Here is a 19,352-nt window from a genome sequence, read left to right on the forward strand (position 1 = left end):
CCTCCATGTCTTCCTCCTCAGATGACCTACTCAGGATCACCTCACCCCCAGGGGTTAATGCCTGATGACAAGAATCCGGATGCCATTGGGACCGTACTTCTTCCTGCCCCGGATCCAAGCTAAAAAACTTTTGGGCATCGGTGCAGATTTCTTCACCTTAACTCTGCAAAGCTTTTGAGTACACTTCTGATGAACATGGCATAGAATGTGTGAACAGCTATTCAGAATCATCCATCTGTGGTTTTGTGCAGTCAGTTGGACATTTGGATAGTTGGGATGCAGGGGGAAGCAAGGGAAATTTTGGTGCCACCTCTGTGGACTGTACTTGGCGTGATGTTGAGGTGGAGGAAGAGGAGGAGAGGCCACTTGAAGCTGCACTTGCCATCCATTCGAGTACATGCTCTTTCTAGGCATCATCAACAAGGCATACCGCTGTGGGGCTGCCTAAGAAAGGTAGTGGTGTAGCCTGTCCAGTAACATAAGTTGTCAGTTGTCTTTGCATAGGACGTGACTTTGCTTCGCTTGTGCTTTCACCAACATTACCACCTACCCCACGTACATCTTGAACACCAAGCCTAATTCCCCTTCTACCATGGCCTCACTTTTTCACAGTCATGCTGCTCAGAAAGAGTGATTGGAGCACAGTATTGTGGCACCCAGGAGTTTGGGTACCACAGTAGTGCTGCCTTCCTCTCGGGGAGGGTAGTGCTATGCCTGGAGACAAGTGAGATTCCCTTTGGCAGGTTATCACACACACAACACCTTCCAAATCCAGGCCAGGAAAGGGAGCTCAGAACCCTGTTTTAGGGCAGCTTCCCTGGATAAAGATCCTGGTTTGGAGACGGAGTCAGTTTAGTCTGTACAGAAAGTCTGTGAGCGAGGACAGACAAGAAGGGAGCACAGTGGAGATACAGGACTCCAAAAGGCCAGGAATACGCCTCAGAGAGTCAGTACACAGAATCCGGGTACCGGGAGCCCGGGGCTTTTGTGGAACCATAACGACACAGAGCAGAACCGGGGGGCAGAGGATTACATGGACTTTGCCCATATTCACCTGTGGTGCAGCAGCACCTTGGAGCCTGGAGTCTCCGTGGAAAGATCCCAGTAAGCACGGCTCAAGTTGCCTGCCATACAGGTACCTGTCCCAGGACAGGGGAACGAATTAGGACTTTGCTGGGAACACTTAGTGGCAGCAGGGACCTCAGTTACAGCAAGCGCAGAGTGGAAGGCCCCCAACCTGACTTGCCAAGGGGATTCCACTTGTCTCTGGACTTCTAATGTACCTGTTGCCGGTGCTCTGGACTGTGGCCTACCCTCTGCCGTAAACAAGGTAAAGATTACAACTTGTCTCCTCCATTTATTCACTGGCACATATCTCAGCCATACACCATAGGACCCCTGGTGACCCCGCTTCACCTGTGGGAAGGGTAACATCTGTGCTGCCACAACATCCCCCAGGGGACCCCTTTAATGCAGCGTCGGTCCAACTACTGACCGAACTCCACAGGTGGCGTCACGACAAACTTATAAATATCGTTCCCCTTTAACATTGAGGCCCAGGACCGGGTCGCAGCCACCGTGACATCCCCCTTGTGACTGGACCCGATACAGAGTACCCCACTGCCCTGCAGGCGACTCAGTATTAACAACAAAAAATTAGATTTTAAACTCTGCACCACCTCTGCAAACAGCTGAATTTCAGAGACAGCAAATTCAAAGTTGAAATATGGCATGCTGTATCTTGTTTTTTCTTTGAACAAAGGATCAGGCCTCTATAACACACTAGATGCTACAAAGTATTTTTAAACTCTGGTCCCTTACTATATGATGTTAATAACAAAAGAATCTTTTTGTGGCCTATATGTCAGGCCTCTATAACACTGTTAAGCATTGGGATTTTCCCGCTGCAAGGGATAGATCCCAGGCCGTGTCTGGTGCTGTGGTCTCCCATTCGGTCCCAGCCGCTGGGATTGCTGCTCAGCATGGGTGACCAGAAAAATGCCCACAGGAAAAATGCCCACAGGAAAATTGCCCACAGGAAAAATGCCCACAGGAAAATTGCCCACACGGAAAATTGTCCACACGGAAAAGTGCCCACACAGAAAACTGCCAATTGCAGCATCACAAAGTTTCAGATCCATGATATTTGAGGTGCAAGGTGAAGAATGCCCACAGAAAATTGCCCACAGGCTGAATTATAGGTTAAATGCTCTGTAGGACAGGGGGATAGTATATGCATGTATACATGAGATGCTCTGCAGGGCAGAAGAATAATATATAATTATAGGTGAGATGCTCTGCAGTACAGAGAATAGCAAAGATATATAGGTTAAATGCTCTGCAGGACAGGGGGAAATTATGCAGGTATACGTGAGATGCTCTGCAGGGCAGTAGAATAATATAGAATTGTAGGTGAGTTGCTCTACAGGATAGAGAATAGCAAAGATCTATAGGTTAAATGCTCTGCAGGACAGGGGGATAATATGCAGGTATACGTGAGATGCTCTGCAGAACAGAGAATAGCTTAGAATTATAGGTGAGATGCTCTGCAGCACAAAAGAATGTCGGCGAAAATTGCCCACATAAACTACCGACAAGTTTATTAAGAACAGTTTATTAAGGAGTTCTTATAACAACAATAACTTAAGTTTATTAAACAATCATTGCACACCTGCAAATAATTAGCTGCCAGGTGATTGTCCTTGACTTCCATGGGCTCCATTGAAATACAATACAGCACAACACAGGCAGCAAAGAAAATGCAGAATAGATTTCAACAAAGGTCTCTGGGCCCTTTTTACTTCTCCAGGTTCTACAGGTTCGGTTCACTCATCCCTAGTCCCAAAGGACAGATTCTGTTCTTAGGATTTGTCATTCCACTGTGCTAACCAGTGGCGTATCTAGGGGGGGGCAGCCGGGGCATTTGCCCCGGGCGCAGCCGGCAGGGGGGCGCAGTCGGGCCGCCTAATTCGGCGGTCCGCAGTGTCTCCCCCGGCGGCTGCATTCTGCCGCCCCCGGTCTGGGAGTCAGCTGTTCTCTGTGCTGACTGTCAAGCTGACAGCCGGCACAGAGAAGCTGCAGAGCGCCGGCTCCCAACATGTGCAGAGGTGGAGGGGGGCCCCTGCAGGGTGGCTGCGGCAGGCAGGGAGAAATCCCTGCAGCTCCGCTGCCCAGCAATCTGTCTTCCTGCTTTCTCTCACACAGACGCGCCGCTGGATGACGTCATCATTCAGCGGCCGGCTGTGTCAGAGGAAGGCGATGAGATGCTGCGGCAGAGCGCGAGGAGAGGTGAGAGGTGTGTGTGAATGTGTGTATGTGAATGTGTGTGTGTGTGTGTATGTGTGTGAGGATGTGTGTATGTGAATGAGTGTGTGTGTGTGTGTGAATGTGTGTGTGTGAGAATGTGTGTGTGAATGTGTGTATGTGTGTGAGAATGTGTGTATGTGAATGTGTGTGTGTATGTATGTGAATGTGTGTGTGTGAGAATGTGTGTGTATGTGAATGTGTGTGTGTGTATGTGAATGTGTGTATGTGAATGTGTGTGTGTGTGTGTGAATGTGTGTGTGAGAATGTGTGTATGTGAATGTGTGTGTGTGTGTGAATGTGTGTGTGTGTGTGTGAGAATGTGTGTGTGAATGTGTGTATGTGTGTGAGAATGTGTGTATGTGAATGTGTGTGTGTGTATGTATGTGAATGTGTGTATGTGTGTGAGTGAGAATGTGTATATGAATGTGTGTGTGTGTATGTGAATGTGTGTATGTGAATGTGTGTGTGTGAATGTGTGTGTATGTGCATGTGTGTGTATGTGAATGTGTGTGTATGTGAATGTGTGTATGTGAATGTGTGTGTGTGAATGTGTGTGTGTAAATGTGTGTGTATGTGAATGTGTGTATGTGTTTGTGTGTGTGTATGTGAATGTGTGTATGTGTTTGTGTGTGTGTATGTGAATGTGTGTATGTGTGTGGCTCAGTATTGGGTGTGTGTGTGTGTGTGTGTGTGTATCGCGCTGCAGGGGAATGTGCAGAGAAGTGAATGGTGTGTGTGGGGGGAGGAGAGGGCAATGATGGGGCTGACAGGGAGAGCGCAATGATGGGGATGGTGGAGGAGGAGAGGGCAATGATGGGGCTGACGGGGAGAGAGCAATGATGCGGATGGTGGAGGAGGAGAGGGCAATGATGGGGCTGACAGGGAGAGAGCAATGATGCGGATGGTGGAGGAGGAGAGGGCAATGATGGGGCTGATGGGGAGAGAGCAATGATGGGGATGGTGGAGGAGGAGAGGGCAATGATGGGGCTGATGGGGAGAGGGCAATGATGGGGCTGACGGGGGGCATATGTCCTTGGGGGGGCGCCAAAATGAATTCTTGCCCCGGGTGCCAGAAACCCTAGATACACCTCTGGTGCTAACAATAATTCTACTCTCATTGTGGTGTGTGTGGGCCTAGAGACCCTTATTCTACTCTCAGTGTGGTGTGTCTGGGCCAAGAGACCATTATTCCACTCTCATTTTGGTGTGTCTGGGTCTAGAGACCCTTATTTAAATCCACTCTGCATTTCCTTCCATCCTATGCCTGCCTGCACTTGCAGTATATGTGTATGATACATAACTAAGTAGGGTCTGTTCACTCTTACTCTTGGTAGCCATAAGTGGACAGGGAAGGAAGTGCATGCCCCAGATTCACTGCCACTGAAGTCAATGGGAGAGCGGCGCTGCTATGGCATTTCCGCTCCTCTGACAGATTCTGAATCTCACTTTTCTGCGGTGCCTTCTGGGCTTCCAGGACCATCTATCTCAGCCAGTAGCACCCTACTTTTGGTGGGCACCCATTGAGATGATAATGTATTAGATCTGACCTGCAGTCCCATGTAACTCCACAGATAATACAGTGATTCTTTTGTGGGTACTGATAGCAGTGATGGCTCCTCTGGATCATACTGCTGCTGTTTCTGCATGTGCTGCTGTTCTGGGCTGGTGGGAGGAGTAAGGCAGAATCAGTGAGAGATGAGAGCAGACTAGATCTATCTATTGCTGATAAACTGCTACAAACCACAGATCTTCAGCATGTTTGCAGTTTTGCACTAGGTCAGCTGTAAATCACAAGTTGATCACACATGTGAACATCCTCACCTTTCACCTCAAATATCATAAATCTAAAACTTTGTGATGCTGCAATTGGCAATTTTCCGTGTGGGCAATTTTCCGTGTGGGCAATTTTCCAAGTGAGCAATTTTCCACGTGGGCAATTTTCCTGTGGGCAATTTTCCTGTGGGCAATTTTCAGGGAACCCTGTCTAGTTTTGGTGCTGTACACTGAGGGTAAGTGCACACATTGCGGAAATGTGTGCGGATTTTTCAGCACTGATTGTGGTAAATTCGCAGGAAATCCGCACTGCAGAATTAACGTGGATTTACCACGGTTTTTGTGCGGATTTCACCTGCGGTTTTACACCTGCGGATTCCTATTGAGGAGCAGGTGTAAAATGCTGCGGAATCTGCACAAAGAATTGACATGCTGCGGAATAAACAATGCAGCGTTTCCATGCGTTTTTTTTCCATAGCATGTGCACTGTGGATTTTGTTTTCTATAGGTTTACATGGTACTGTAAAATCATGGAAAACTGCTGTGAATGTGCAGCGGCCAATCCGCTGTGGATCCGCAGCAAAATCTGCAGCGTGTGCACATACCCTTAGGCAGGCAGCTAGCATCAGTGGGGGGAATTAACCACTTGGCTTGGTATCTGGTTCCTACATGTGTGTGGTTAGCACAGTAGAGCTCCATAGCAAGCACAACCCTAGTCAGGGTATTAAGCTCAGAGCATCTGTTCCGTTTCTGTGTGCGAGTGACACAGCTCTGTTGCACAGCATCTCTTTTGTTTCTGTGTGCGAGTGACAGCACAGTTGCAGAGCGCTCTTTCGTTTCTGTGTGTTTAAGTAATCGTTCGCCGTGTGTTCCATCATTGTACTCTAGCAGCAGTTTTCCATCTCTACACAGTGGTCCCCGGGTTGCGATTGTGCTTCATTATTTGTTTCATTTAGAGCAATCCGCCAACCCTAACAAACAAACTAGATGCTACAAACTCTTTTTAAACTCTGCTCCCTTACTATATGATGATAATAACAGAATAATTTGTTTGGGGCCTCTGGATCAGGCCTCTATAGCTTAATTTAAACCCAAACAAATGAAAAAGTGTGATACAGCGGGTTGTCTAACTTTTTGCAACTGAAAAATTATATATTTTTGATGTGCCTTTGGTCTGCAGACAGTTTTATTTCACCACAGCACTAAATTACAAGGTGGGATACAGCAGGCTGTTTAATATTTTTTCACTAGCTACATGTGAATTAGAATGCTATACTCGTGCATCGATCACAATAGAAGCAGTGTACAACATGTGCCCTGCTGGATTTGTTTGTGCACCTCAGTATGCCCAAAAAAGAAAAAAAAGTGCTGGAAGGTAAATTTTACAGCCACACTGGAGTGAACACTATCAAGCTACACTATCTGACTGATGTACAACCGCCTAACTAAATAGCTGAAATCTTGATACAGTGGCAGCATCAGGAGCAGCCTCTGCGCTGTATCAGTGTCAAAATGCCACTAAAACCACATGTCAGACATTTATATGGAGAGGGACATGTAATTTAAGCAGCCAATGACACAAGCCGTGGTGTCAGGATATTGTGGGTGTTTCTTGTGCCCTAATTGGCTAGCCGCAAAGTATACACAGTTAGGAAAAAAAAAATGACTTGCTGTGCTTCTAAGAATGCGGCATCTCTGAGCTCTGCAAACCCCCTCCCCTCATCAAACACATGCCAAATGCTCAGAAAACACCAACATTATCGTTGCTAAAGTGCTGAAAATATTTTGGTGGCAACGCAAATATTTTCCCACACTTTTACAGAATTTTACAGATTTTATAAAATTTTGCTCAAGTTTCTGATCATGAATATGAATGTGCCATATTCGTGCCGAATTTATGTTTGGCAGTCATTTTCTAATCAAATTCACTCATCTTTAGTGGTGAACACGAACCCCCCAGGTGCTTCACAGAAGTTTAGAACATTGAGCCATGAAAATAAAAATCATTTTTCCCCACAAAAAATGTTCTTTTGGTCCCAAATTTAGCATTTTCACAAGGGTAACAGAAGAAATTTCACCATACAGTTTGTTGTGCATTTTCTCCTGAGTACGCCGATACCCCATATGTGGAGGAATACTACTTTTGAGGCACAGTGCAAAGCTCAGAAGAGAAGAGGCGCCATATTGGTGTTCAGATTTTGCTGGAATAGTTTGACGGTGCCATGTCCCATTGACAGAGCCCCTGAGGTGCCAGAACAACAGAAACCCCCTATATGTGAACTCATTTTACAAACTACACTCGCCAATAAACTCATCTAGTGGTGAAGTGATCGTATTGACACCATCTGTGCCTCACAGAATTTTAATGTTGTTTTAGCCCCCAAATTTTAAAATTTTCTAATGGCTAATAGGAATTTTTTTTTACAAGAAAATTAGGTCAATTTTTTCCTGAGTGTGCCAATACCCTACATGTTATCAGGAAATATTTTTCAGGCACAGTGCAAAGGCAAGGAGGGCCAGATTTTACTGTTATGGTTTGCAGGTGCCATGACCCACTGGGAAAGTCCATGAGGTGCCAGAACAGCAGAACTCCCCATAAGTGACCCCATTTTTACAAACTACACCTCTCAATGAATTCATCTAGGGGTGCAGTGAACATATTGACACCACGGGTGTGTCACAATTTTATACCATTGGGCAGTGAAGACAAAATAACTAAATTTTTACCACCAAAATTTTGTTTTAGCCCCAGATTTTACATTTTCACACAAGAAGTGGGTAAAAATGGCACCAAAATGTATCCCAAAATTTCTACTGAACATGGCAATACCCCATATGTGACTGTACAGTACTACTAAGGCCTCTTTCACACTTCAGTTGTTTGGCGTCAGTCTAAAACCGCCAGTTTCCTCAAATAACGGATCCGTCATTTTTCTTTGGCTGATCCGTTATTTTCCCATAGACTTGCATTGGTGACTGATTGTGACGGATGGTCGTCCGTTCCATCCGTCATGCGACGGATCCGTCGAGATTTGGCGGATGTTGTCTAGACATAGACGGACATTGAAACGTTTTTTGTCAACGCCAAAATGACGGTTCGCGGCGGATCCGTCGCGTCCGTCATTCCATAGAATGGCCGCCCATGGGCGACGGATCCGTCGCGACCGTCATTTCGGCGGATCCGTCGCCCCAATCCGCTTTTTCAATTGCGCATGCTCCAAAAAGTAGATACTTTTCCCAGACAACCCCCAAGTAACGGATCCGTCAAAAAAACGGATCCGTTGGAACCGTTTTCTCAACAATTGTGACGGATCCGTAGATCCGTCACTATGTCGGAAGTGACTGACGCCAAACAACTGAAGTGCGAAAGAAGCCTAAGCCATAAGGAGAGACTCGGGAGGAATGGAGCTCTATTTGCCTCCTGGATTGCAGATTTTCCTAGCATCTATGCCTCTTTTAATGCATCCCATTATTTTATTTGCCTTTGCAGCATCTGCCTGACACTGGCCACTAAATGTGAGTTTGTCATCCATCCATACACCCAGGTCTTTTTCATTGACGTTTTGCCCAGTGTTTTACAATTATCACATAATTATACATCTTATTTGCTCCACCCAAGCGCATGACCTTACATTTATCCCCATTAAAGCTCATTTGCCATTTTTCAGCCCAAGCTTCTACTTGACATAAATCCTCCTGTAATATAAAATTATTCTCCTCTGTATTGATCACCCTACAGAGTTTAGTGTCATCTGCAAATATTGAGATTCTACTCTGTATGCCCCCTGCAAGGTCATTAATAAATATGTTAAAAAGAAGAGGGCCCAATACTGACCCCTGTGGTAGCCCACTGCTAACCGCGACCCAGTCCAAGTGTGCTCCACTAATAACCACCCTTTGTTTCCTATCCCTGAGCCAGCTCTTAACCCACTTACACATATTTTCCCATATCCCCATTGTTCTCATTTTATGTATCAACCTTTTATGTGGCACAGTATCAAAAGCTTTTGAAAAAAAAAAAAGTCCATATACACTACGTCCACTGCGTTCCCTTGGTCCAGTCCAGAACTTACCTCTTCATAGAAACTGATCAGATTAGTCTGACATGAACGGTCCCTAGTTAACCCATGTTGATATTGGGTCATAAGGTTCTTCTTCAGATACTCCAGTATAGCATCTCTTAGAATAGCCTCCAGGATTTTACCCACAGTAAAGGTTAAGCTTACTGGCCTATAATTTCCGAGTTCAGTTTTTGTCCCCTTTTTGAATATTGGCACCACATTTGCTACACTCCAGTCCTGTGGTACAGACCCTGTTACTATGGAATCTTTAAAGATTAAAAATAATGGTCTATCAATGACTGTATTTAACTGCTGCAGTACTCGGGGGTGTATCCAATCTGGGCCCGGAGATTTGTCAATTTTAGTGATTTTCAGACGCTGCCGTACTTCCTGCTGGGTTAAGCAGGTGACATTTAATGGGGAATTTTTGTTATCACTGATCATATTGTCTGCCATTAAATTTTCTTGTGTAAATATTGATGAAAAAAAGTAATTTAGCATATTGGCATCCACCATTCCACCCAGACTATTTTAAGGGGACCAACGCTATCAATTTTTATAGTTTCTTACTATTTGTGTAGATAAAGAATATTTTGGGATTATTTTTACTTTCTCTGGCAATGAGTCTCTCTGTCTCAATCTTTGCTGCCTTGATTTGCTTTTTACAGAATCTATTTAATTTTCTGTATTTATTTAATGCCTCATCGCTACATACTTGCTTTAATTCTCTAAATGCTTTCTTTTTGTCACTTTTTGTGCCCCTTACAGCTCTATTTAGCCATAGTGGTTTCCTCCTATTTCTAGCATGTTTATTCCCATAGGGTATATACTGTGCACAGGTCCTATTTAGGATGCTAATAAACTTCTCCCATTTTCTTTGTGTATTTTTATGTCTCAGGATATCGTCCCAGTTAATTGCACCAAGATCATCTTTCATCGGTTGGAAATTTGCCTTCCTGAAGTTTATTGTTTCTTGTAACCCCTCTACTACACATCTTATTAAAGGATACATGAAAAATTATTATTTTGTGATCACTATTACCCAAGTGACCCCCAACCCTTATATTTGACATGCTGTTGGTTAATATTAGGTCTAGCAGTGCCCCCCTTCTTGTTGGGTCCTGAACCAGTTGTGAAAGGTAATTGTCTCTCATAGTTGTCTAAAACCGATTACCTTTGCTTGAACTTCAGGGTTGCATCGGTTTTGTGCCCCGATATAATTCAGGGTAGTTGATGTCCCCCATAATAATGACTTCTCCTTGAGTTGCAGCTTCATCTATTTTCTTTACGAGGATATTCTCCGTTGCTTCCATTATTTTTGGAGACTTATAACAAACCCCTATCAGTAATTTATTATTTTTCCCCCTCCCCTTATCTCCACCCACAGGGACTCTACATTTTCATTAGATTCACCTACAGTTAGGTCCATATATATTTGGACAGAGACAACATTTTTCTAATTTTGGTTATAGACATTACCACAATGAAGTTTAAACAAAACAATTCAGATGCAGTTGAAGTTCAGACTTTCAGCTTTCATTTGAGGGTATCCACATTAAAATTGGATGAAGGGTTTAGGAGTTTCAGCTCCTTAACATGTGTCACCCTGTTTTTAAAGGGACCAAAAGTAATTGGACAGATTCAATAATTTTAAATAAAATGTTTAGTACTTGGTTGAAAACCCTTTGTTGGCAATGATTGCCTGAAGTCTGAATTCATGGACATCACCAGACGCTGTGTTTCCTCCTTTTTGATGCTCTGCCAGGCCTTCACTGCGGTGGTTTTCAGTTGCTGTTTGTTTGTGGGCCTTTCTATCTGAAGTTTAGTCTTTAACAAGTGAAATGCATGCTCAATTGGGTTGAGATCAGGTGACTGACTTGGCCATTCAAGAATATTCCACTTCTTTGCTTTAATAAACTCCTGGGTAAGCTTTGGCATTATGTTTTGGGTCATTGTCCATCTGTAGTATGAAACGACGACCAATCAGTTTGGCTGCATTTGGCTGGATCTGAGCACACAGTATGGCTCTGAATACCTCAGAATTCATTCGGCTGCTTCTGTCCTGTGTCACATCATCAATAAACACTAGTGACCCAGTGCCACTGGCAACCGTGCATGCCCAAGCCATCACACTGCCTCCGCCGTGTTTTACAGATGATGTGGTATGCTTTGGATCATGATCTGTACCACGCCTTCGCGATACTTTTCTCTTTCCATCATTCTGGTAGAGGTTGATCTTGGTTTCATCTGTCCAAAGAATGTTCTTCCAGAACTGTGCTGGCTTTTTTAGATTTTTTTTTAGCAAAGTCCAGTCTAGCCTTTTTATTCTTGATGCTTATGAGTGGCTTGCACCCTGCAGTGAACCCTCTGTATTTACTTTCATGCAGTCTTCTCTTTATGGTAGATTTGGATATTGATACGCCTACCTCCTGGAGAGTGTTGTTCACTTGGTTGGCTGTTGTGATGGGGTTTCTCTTCACCATGGAGATTATTCTGCGATCATCCACCACTGTTGTCTTCCATGGGCGCCCAGGTCTTTTTGCATCATTGATGAGTTCACCAGTGCTTTCTTTCTTTCTCAGGATGTACCAAACTGTAGATTTTGCCACTCCTAATATTGTAGCAATTCCTCGGATGGGTTTTTTCTGTTTTCGCAGCTTAAGGATAGCTTGTTTCACCTGCATGGAGAGCTCCTTTGGCCGCATGTTTACTTCACAGCAAAACCTTCCAAATGCAAGCACCACACCTCAAATCAACTCCAGGCCTTTTATCTGCTTAATTGGGAATGACATAACGAAGGGATTGCCCACACCTGTCCATGAAATAGCCTTGGAGTCAATTGTCCAATTACTTTTGGTCCCTTTAAAAACAGGGTGGCACATGTTAAGGAGCTGAAACTCCTAAACCCTTCATCCAATTTTAATGTGGATACCCTCAAATGAAAGCTGAAAGTCTGAACTTCAACTGCATCTGAATTGTTTTGTTTAAAATTTATTGTCGTAATGTCTATAACCAAAATTAGAAAAATGTTGTCTCTGTCCAAATATATATGGACCTAACTGTATATTATCACACAGGATGGGTTTTAAGGATGATTTTACATGTAGACACACCCCTCCCCCTCGCTTATCCATTTGGTTATTTCTGAACAGACTATAGCCCTGCAAGTTAACAGCCCAGTCATGGCTCTCATCCAGCCATGTTTCAGATATCCCCACCATGTCATAATTGTGCTCCAACAAAATTAATTCTAATTCCTCCATTTTGTTGGCGAGGCTACAGGCATTAGTATACATGCACTTTATGTATCTCTCTGTACCTCTATTCTTTCTTAAATTGTTAACTGTTCTAACCCCACCCCCCATGCCACCTCCACCCTTAATTTCTATATTTGTGCCCAGGTCAATATCTGCACTATCTTCCCCTCCTATAAAATGAATACCCTCCCACCCCAATCCCTAGTTTAAACACTCCTCCAGCCTTTTAGCCATTTTCTCCCCAGTATAGCTGCACCCTCCCCATTGAGGTGCAGCCCGTCCTTAGCGTAGAACCTGTAGCCAACTGATAAGTCGGCCTAGTTCTCCAGGAACCCAAACCCCTCCTTCCTACACCAATTCTTGAGCCACTTATTAACCTCCCTAATTTCCCTTTGCCTCTCTGGCGTGGCACAGGCAGTATTTCAGAAAATACCGCCTTGGAGGTCCTTGTTTTAAGCTTGCAGCTTAATTCTCTGAAATCGTTTTTAACCCCTTCCCGACATCTGACGTTATAGTACGTCAGATGTCGGGTCCCCTGCTTTGATGTGCGCTCCGGCGGTGAGCGCACATCAAAGTCGCGACATGTCAGCTGTTTTTTACAGCTGACATGTGCGCGCAATAGCGGCGGGTGAAATCGCGATCACCCGCCGCTATTAACTAGTTAAATGCCGCTGTCAAACGCAGACAGCGGCATTTAACTACCGTGCGGCCGGATATGAGCGCATCGCTGACCCCCGTCACATGATCGGGGGTCGGCGATGCTTGTACATTGTAACCATAGAGGTCCTGGAGACCTCTATGGTTACTGATCGCCGGTGGCTGTGAGCACCACCCTGTGGTCGGCGCTCACAGCACACCTGTAATTCTGCTGTGTAGCAGCGATCTTATGATCGCTGCTGCATAGCAGAGCCGATCGCGTTGTGCCTGCTTCTAGCCTCCCATGGAGGCTATAGAAGCATGGCAAAAGTAAAAAAAAAAAGTAAAAAAAAATGTGAAAAAAATAAAAAAAATATAAAAGTTTAAATCACCCCCCTTTCGCCCCAATCAAAATAAATCAATAAAAAAAACCCTCAACCTACACATATTTGGTATCGCTGCGTTCAGAATCGCCCGATCTATCAATAAAAAAAAAGCATTAACCTGATCGCTAAACGGCGTAGTGAGAAAAAAAATCGAAATGCCAAATTTACGTTTTTTTGGTCGCCACGACATTGCATTAAAATGCAATAACGGGCGATCAAAAGAACGTATCTGCACCAAAATGCTATCATTAAAAATGCCAGCTCGGCACGCAAAAAATAAGCCCTCACCTGACCCCAGATCACGAAAAATGGAGACGCTACGAGTATCGGAAAATGGCGCAATTTTGTTTTGTTTTGTTTTTTGCAAAGTTTGGAATTTTTTTTCACCACTTAGGTGAAAAATAACCTAGTCATGTTAGGTGTCTATGAATTCGTACTGACCTGGAGAATCATAATGGCAGGTCAGTTTTAGCATTTAGTGAACCTAGCAAAATAGGCAAGCAAAAAACAAGTGTGGGATTGCACTTTTTTTGCAATTTCACTGCACTTGGAATTTTTTTCCCGTTTTCTAGTACACGACATGGTAAAACCAATGATGTCGTTCAAAAGTACAACTCGTCCCGCAAAAAATAAGCCCTCACATGGCCAAATTGACGGAAAAATAAAAAAGTTATGGCTCTGGGAAGGAGGGGAGCGAAAAACGAAAACGGAAAAACGGAAAAAGCTCCGGGGGTGAAGGGGTTAAGGACCTTCCACCTGCCTATAACTTTGTCATTTGTGCCAATGTGCACCATGCCATGACCGCTGGGTCCTCACCAGCCCCTCCCAGTAATCTGTCAACCCATTCATTGATGTGTCAGACTCGAGCGCCAGGTAGGCAGCACACCGTTCAATGATCCCTGTCTTTGTGACAGATTGCCCTGTTGCGCTATCTGTTACCCTCGTAATTGAGTCCCCCACTACCAGCACCTGTTGGGCCTGCCCTGCCCTCCTATTTCCCTCCTTACTGGAGCAGACACTCCTCCGGCTTTCAGAGGACGTGCCTTGCTGCAGCAGTCCTACCCCTGTACTGGCACTCCCTTCATCCGCGAACTTGGCAAACTTATTGGGGTGTGCCAGATCAGGACTAGCCTCCCTGGCACTCTTCCCTCTAGCCCACTTTCTGTCACCCAGCTTGCTGCTCCACTGTCCTGCATCTCCATCTTACCATCCCCCCTCATCTATCCCATTGAGCGTCTGCTCAGTGAGCAGAAGACTCCTTTCCATATCGTCTATGGATCTCAGTGTTGCCAGCTGCACATTTAGATCCAGTATCTGGGCTTCCAAATGCACAATGTGCTCACATCTCACACAGCAGTATGCACCCTCGACCGGCTGTTCAAGGATTGCATACATGTGGGCAAGATGTACACTGGATGGCATTAACAATAGTGGAGCACATTTTCTAAAGGGGATTGCACCAGACACAAAAGTTAAATAAAAATAAATGCAAAGTATTAATAAAATACAGATAGCAGTTCAGTAATTCCTCCGTTCGAAACACCCGGAATCCATAGTCACTGAATCACAAGTCACACACTTACCACCGTTTGCACTTACGCTCTGGTGACACTCGGCTCATTCAAACTCGCTAAGCAGAAGATTTAAAGAGATTTTTTTTCCCTTTTACCCTCAGCAGCAATCCACCCTGCTGTTCAATGCACTTCCAAAAAAAACACATCTCTTGCACTTTCTTCTCAATCCAATCTTTTCTTGTAAATGAACAATTTATATATTTGCTGTATATTCCTTCCAAATTTTTTTCTACCTCTGCTTTTCTTTTGTTTTCTTATAACATTTTAATATTAATTAATTGAGATAGGGTTAGGCCGTCCCATACACCACAAATGGATGTAGGCAGACAGATATCTCAATCAACTCTCTCATACACAGTATCCTGTGCTCTCTGACAAACATTTCTGCCGGAAATCTCTGCCATAGGAAACTGTCAACAGGATTGTGCTTAGTAACCTACAAACAGTCAGGTCGGCGCCGTTATATTGATTAAAATGATATCTGGGTTGATGAAATCCGTCTTGTGGTTGTTGTGTAATCTTTAAGTGCAGTTTTTAGTAATGAGATTCTTGTGCTCTGGGGCGGGGCTTTATGTGATGTTCTGCTTAGGTATTCATCCTTATGGGCTTATGACAGGTCACCCCCTCAATGACCTCTCCTATTTTGCATACTCTATCTTATTGTTTGAAAAAAAAAATTACATTCATCATGCAAGAGGCGGCACCTGCGCTGTAGCATGATCGGATTTATAATATCCATATATTAATTTTATTTGGCCATATAAATTTCATGAGAAAAAAATTCTTAATTAAAATGGTGCTAGCGGCCATTACTGTGCATTAGCATAATTAGGAACGCGATAGATGCCACTGTGCATGTGCCACCAGCACCATTTTGCTCGTGGAAAAAAAAAATTTGCCTTGGAGGCACCAGCCCAATAGCATCTATTGCATTCCGAATGGTGCTACTGCACAGGTGCCAATGCCATTTTGAATTAACCCCCCCAAATTTTCTCTAACAAAATGGTGCTGGCACCTGCACAGTAGCATGTATAACATTCCGATTTATGCTACTGCACAGGCATGGCCAACTCTATCTCAATGGAGCCAATTTTTTTTTTTTTAGCAAAGTGGTGGCAGTGCCTGCGCAGCAGCATCTATAGCATTCTGAAAGATGATTTCTGTTCTGTCTTCATACACGTTGATACGGTGTGTGATCCGACATACAGCATAAACCACTTCTGTCTTCCAAATAAGCAGACTGTTCTCTGTAGTCTAACTTGTTTATTGGTAACATGTATTGAAAATGCGGTAAAACTAAAGGAATACAAATGACATATATAAGTATTGGGCGAAACAATCACACAGCTGATACTTTACAACTGACAAAGAAAGTATACAGTATGATGCAACCTATGTACATAACTACATACAGTAAAGGTACCGTCACACTCAGCAACTTTGCAACGAGAACGACAACAATCCGTGATGTTGCAGCGTCCTGGATAGCGATCTCGTTGTGTTTGACACGCAGCAGCGATCTGGATCCCGCTGTGCCATCGCTGGTCAGAGCTAGAAGTCCAGAACTTTCTTTCGTCGCCAGGTCGGCGTGTATTGTCATGTTTGACATCAAAAGCAACGACGCCAGCAATGTTTGACATGGAGCTAACAACCAGCGAGAACGAGAAGTGAGTCACCGTTACGTCACTGGATCGCTCCTGCATCGTTCTGGAGTTGCTGTGTTTGACGTCTCTACAGCAACCTAAACAGCGACGCTCCAGGGATCTAGTTTAGGTCGGCTCGTTGTGTATATCGCCGCAGCGTCGCTGAGTGTGATGGTACCTTAAGTCCCTGGTAATCACATTTCCTGTGTACTGTCTGCTATACAGTTAATCACATTCTGTACAACACTACATTGCAAGAACAGGTATAATGATCTTACCAGATAAACTTTACCAGGATGGCAACTAAGTAAGGTATTTCCAGCACAGCAGAAGAACACGTGTGTCCAGGAAAAACACAGAGGGAAAATGGAGGTTCATCATCCCAAAATGCCTTGGTGCAACCCACAATGCAACACTCTAATTATTACTAAAAAAACACAGGTTATAAATTTAACCACCACTGGGTGGTGCTATAACACAGCAAAAACCAAAACACTAATAGTAGTGAAACTTTTTAATGGATAATTGGAACCATACTGTCCTTGTTAAAATGGACAGAACACTCCCCGCTTGGCATCAACCGATGCCACACACAGCCCTTTTGGCGAAAACAGTAAGACAAGTTCCGCAACTGGTCTGAAGAATTAAACGAATGAGGGCACGAACAAGCAAATTCCATGTTGAGAACCTGGTGAAACGGTGGGATTTGAGGTGATTGTCTTTAGTCACCGTACGTAGAACAGATACCTGAGGGCGGATTTCCTCATCTGCCTCTGGATCCACCAGTTCAAAGTTGTTTGACCCGTCAATGTATGGCGTCGAATGATATAAGAATGTAGGGCCAGTAAACCAGGTTGTGTCCTTAAGATGTCTTGCTTCAATGGATCTGGTTGCGTGGTCCGCAGGATTGTGGTGTGTGGACTCATAGTGCCACTGTTTAGGGTCGGTGGATCTCCTGATCCTTAGCACCCGATTGCTGACATAGACATAAAAGCGACGAGTTTCATTGCAAACGTACCCCAGCACTACCCTGCTGTCAGTGTAGAACTCAACTTCTTTGACTTCCAGGTCCATTTCTGTCGAGATAAACTCAGCCAACTCTACTGCTAGGACAGCTGCACAGAGTTCCAGTCTGGGTACTGTGTGTTCACGGAGTGGGGCCAGTTTTGTCCGGCTCATAACAAGCCTTATGTGGCACTGTTCGCTGATGTCAGTAGTTTTCAAATACGCCACTGCTGCAATTGCTTTGGTTGAGGCATCGCAGAAGATACAAAGCCTTTGCATCTTGATTTCTGTTGATGGCACAGAAGCATATGGTCGTGCCACGTAGAGACTTGACAGGGCTTCTAAAGAGTTCTTCCATCTTACCCACAAGTCTCTTTTCTCGCTGGGAAGCGGATCATCCCAATCGGACGTCTCTTGGGTGAAGTCTCTCAACATCATTTTACCTTGGATAGTTACAGGGGTTACAAATCCCAGAGGATCGTACAAGCTGTTTACAACGAACAGGACGCATCTACGCGTGAAGGGTTTCTCTTCTTCGCTGATCTGGAAGGTGAATGCATCCTTTTTCAAATCCCAGAGTAAACCCAGGCTCTGCTGTATGGGAAGGGAGTCCGTGCTTAAATCCAAGTCTTTTAAATCGGTTGAGTACTCTTGAGAGGGAAAGGCTGCCATTAGTTTTTGGCTGTTGGAAGCAATTTTGTGCAACCTCAAATTGGATGAAGCGAGCATTTCTTGTGCTCTTTTCAGGAGACTGACTGCCGACTCATCTGTGGGTGTGGATTTCAGGCAGTCATCTACGTAGAAATCCTTTTCCACAAACGATCCTACATCCGATCCATACATTGCTTGACCCTCTCTGGCTGAATGTCTAAGGCCATAGATAGCGACGGCAGGGGAAGGGCTGTTCCCGAAGATGTGTACCTTCATACGATATTCCACGATGTCCTTGTAGGGGTCATTATCGCGGTACCAGAAAAACCTCAAGTAGTTTCTGTGTTCTTCTTTAACAAGGAAGCAGTGAAACATCTGTTGTATGTCGGCCATAAATGCTACTGCATCTTTGCGGAAACGAAGAAGTACTCCCAGAAGTCTGTTGTTGAGGTCTGGACAAGACAGAAAGACGTCGTTTAAAGAAACACCTTCGTATCTGGCACTTGAGTCAAATACCACTCTTATCTGACCTGGTTTCTTCGGATGATACACGCCGAAAATAGGTAAGTACCAACATTCCTCGGAATCTTGAAGTACAGGTGCAATTTCCGCGTGGCCACTCTGGAAAATTCTCTCCATGAAGGTAAAGAAGTGTTCTTTTGTTTCTGATGCCTTCTGCAGTTTGCGTGTAAGGGAGACAAATCGACTGTAGACAAGTTCTCTGTTGTTGGGTAAGCGTTGCCTCTGTGGTTTGAATGGTAAAGGTGCGACCCAACTCTTTGATTCATCTCTTACTATCTCTCGCTACATGATGTCCAAGAACAGTCTGTCCTCTATGGACGTTGCTACCTGGTTGTCTTCTCTTGTCCTGTGGAAAACTGCATCCTATATGATCTTCCTCACCATCGCGTGCATGGTCTTCACAGGAATGATCAGCTAAAGGACAAGGTGGAGGGGTGTTGTGTGGCAATTCTTTAATCAGGAAACTGCTCTCGCATGGCTGGAAGAGAGACGGACGTCCATTTTCGAGAGTATTGGTGAGCATGTTGTTGACTGATGT

The 19,352-nt window shown here is 44.5% G+C and overlaps 1 protein-coding gene across 1 annotated transcript in view; it reads right to left on the reverse strand.

Moving 5' to 3' along the window:
• The window catches only part of COL15A1 (collagen type XV alpha 1 chain), a 1,855,347-nt gene that overhangs the window by 501,961 nt on the left and 1,334,034 nt on the right, over positions 1–19,352 (reverse strand). The gene's annotated exons all lie outside the window — the stretch shown is intronic.

This window comes from Ranitomeya variabilis, chromosome 6 (genome assembly GCF_051348905.1).
Source record: "Ranitomeya variabilis isolate aRanVar5 chromosome 6, aRanVar5.hap1, whole genome shotgun sequence".
Lineage (NCBI taxonomy): Eukaryota > Metazoa > Chordata > Amphibia > Anura > Dendrobatidae > Ranitomeya > Ranitomeya variabilis.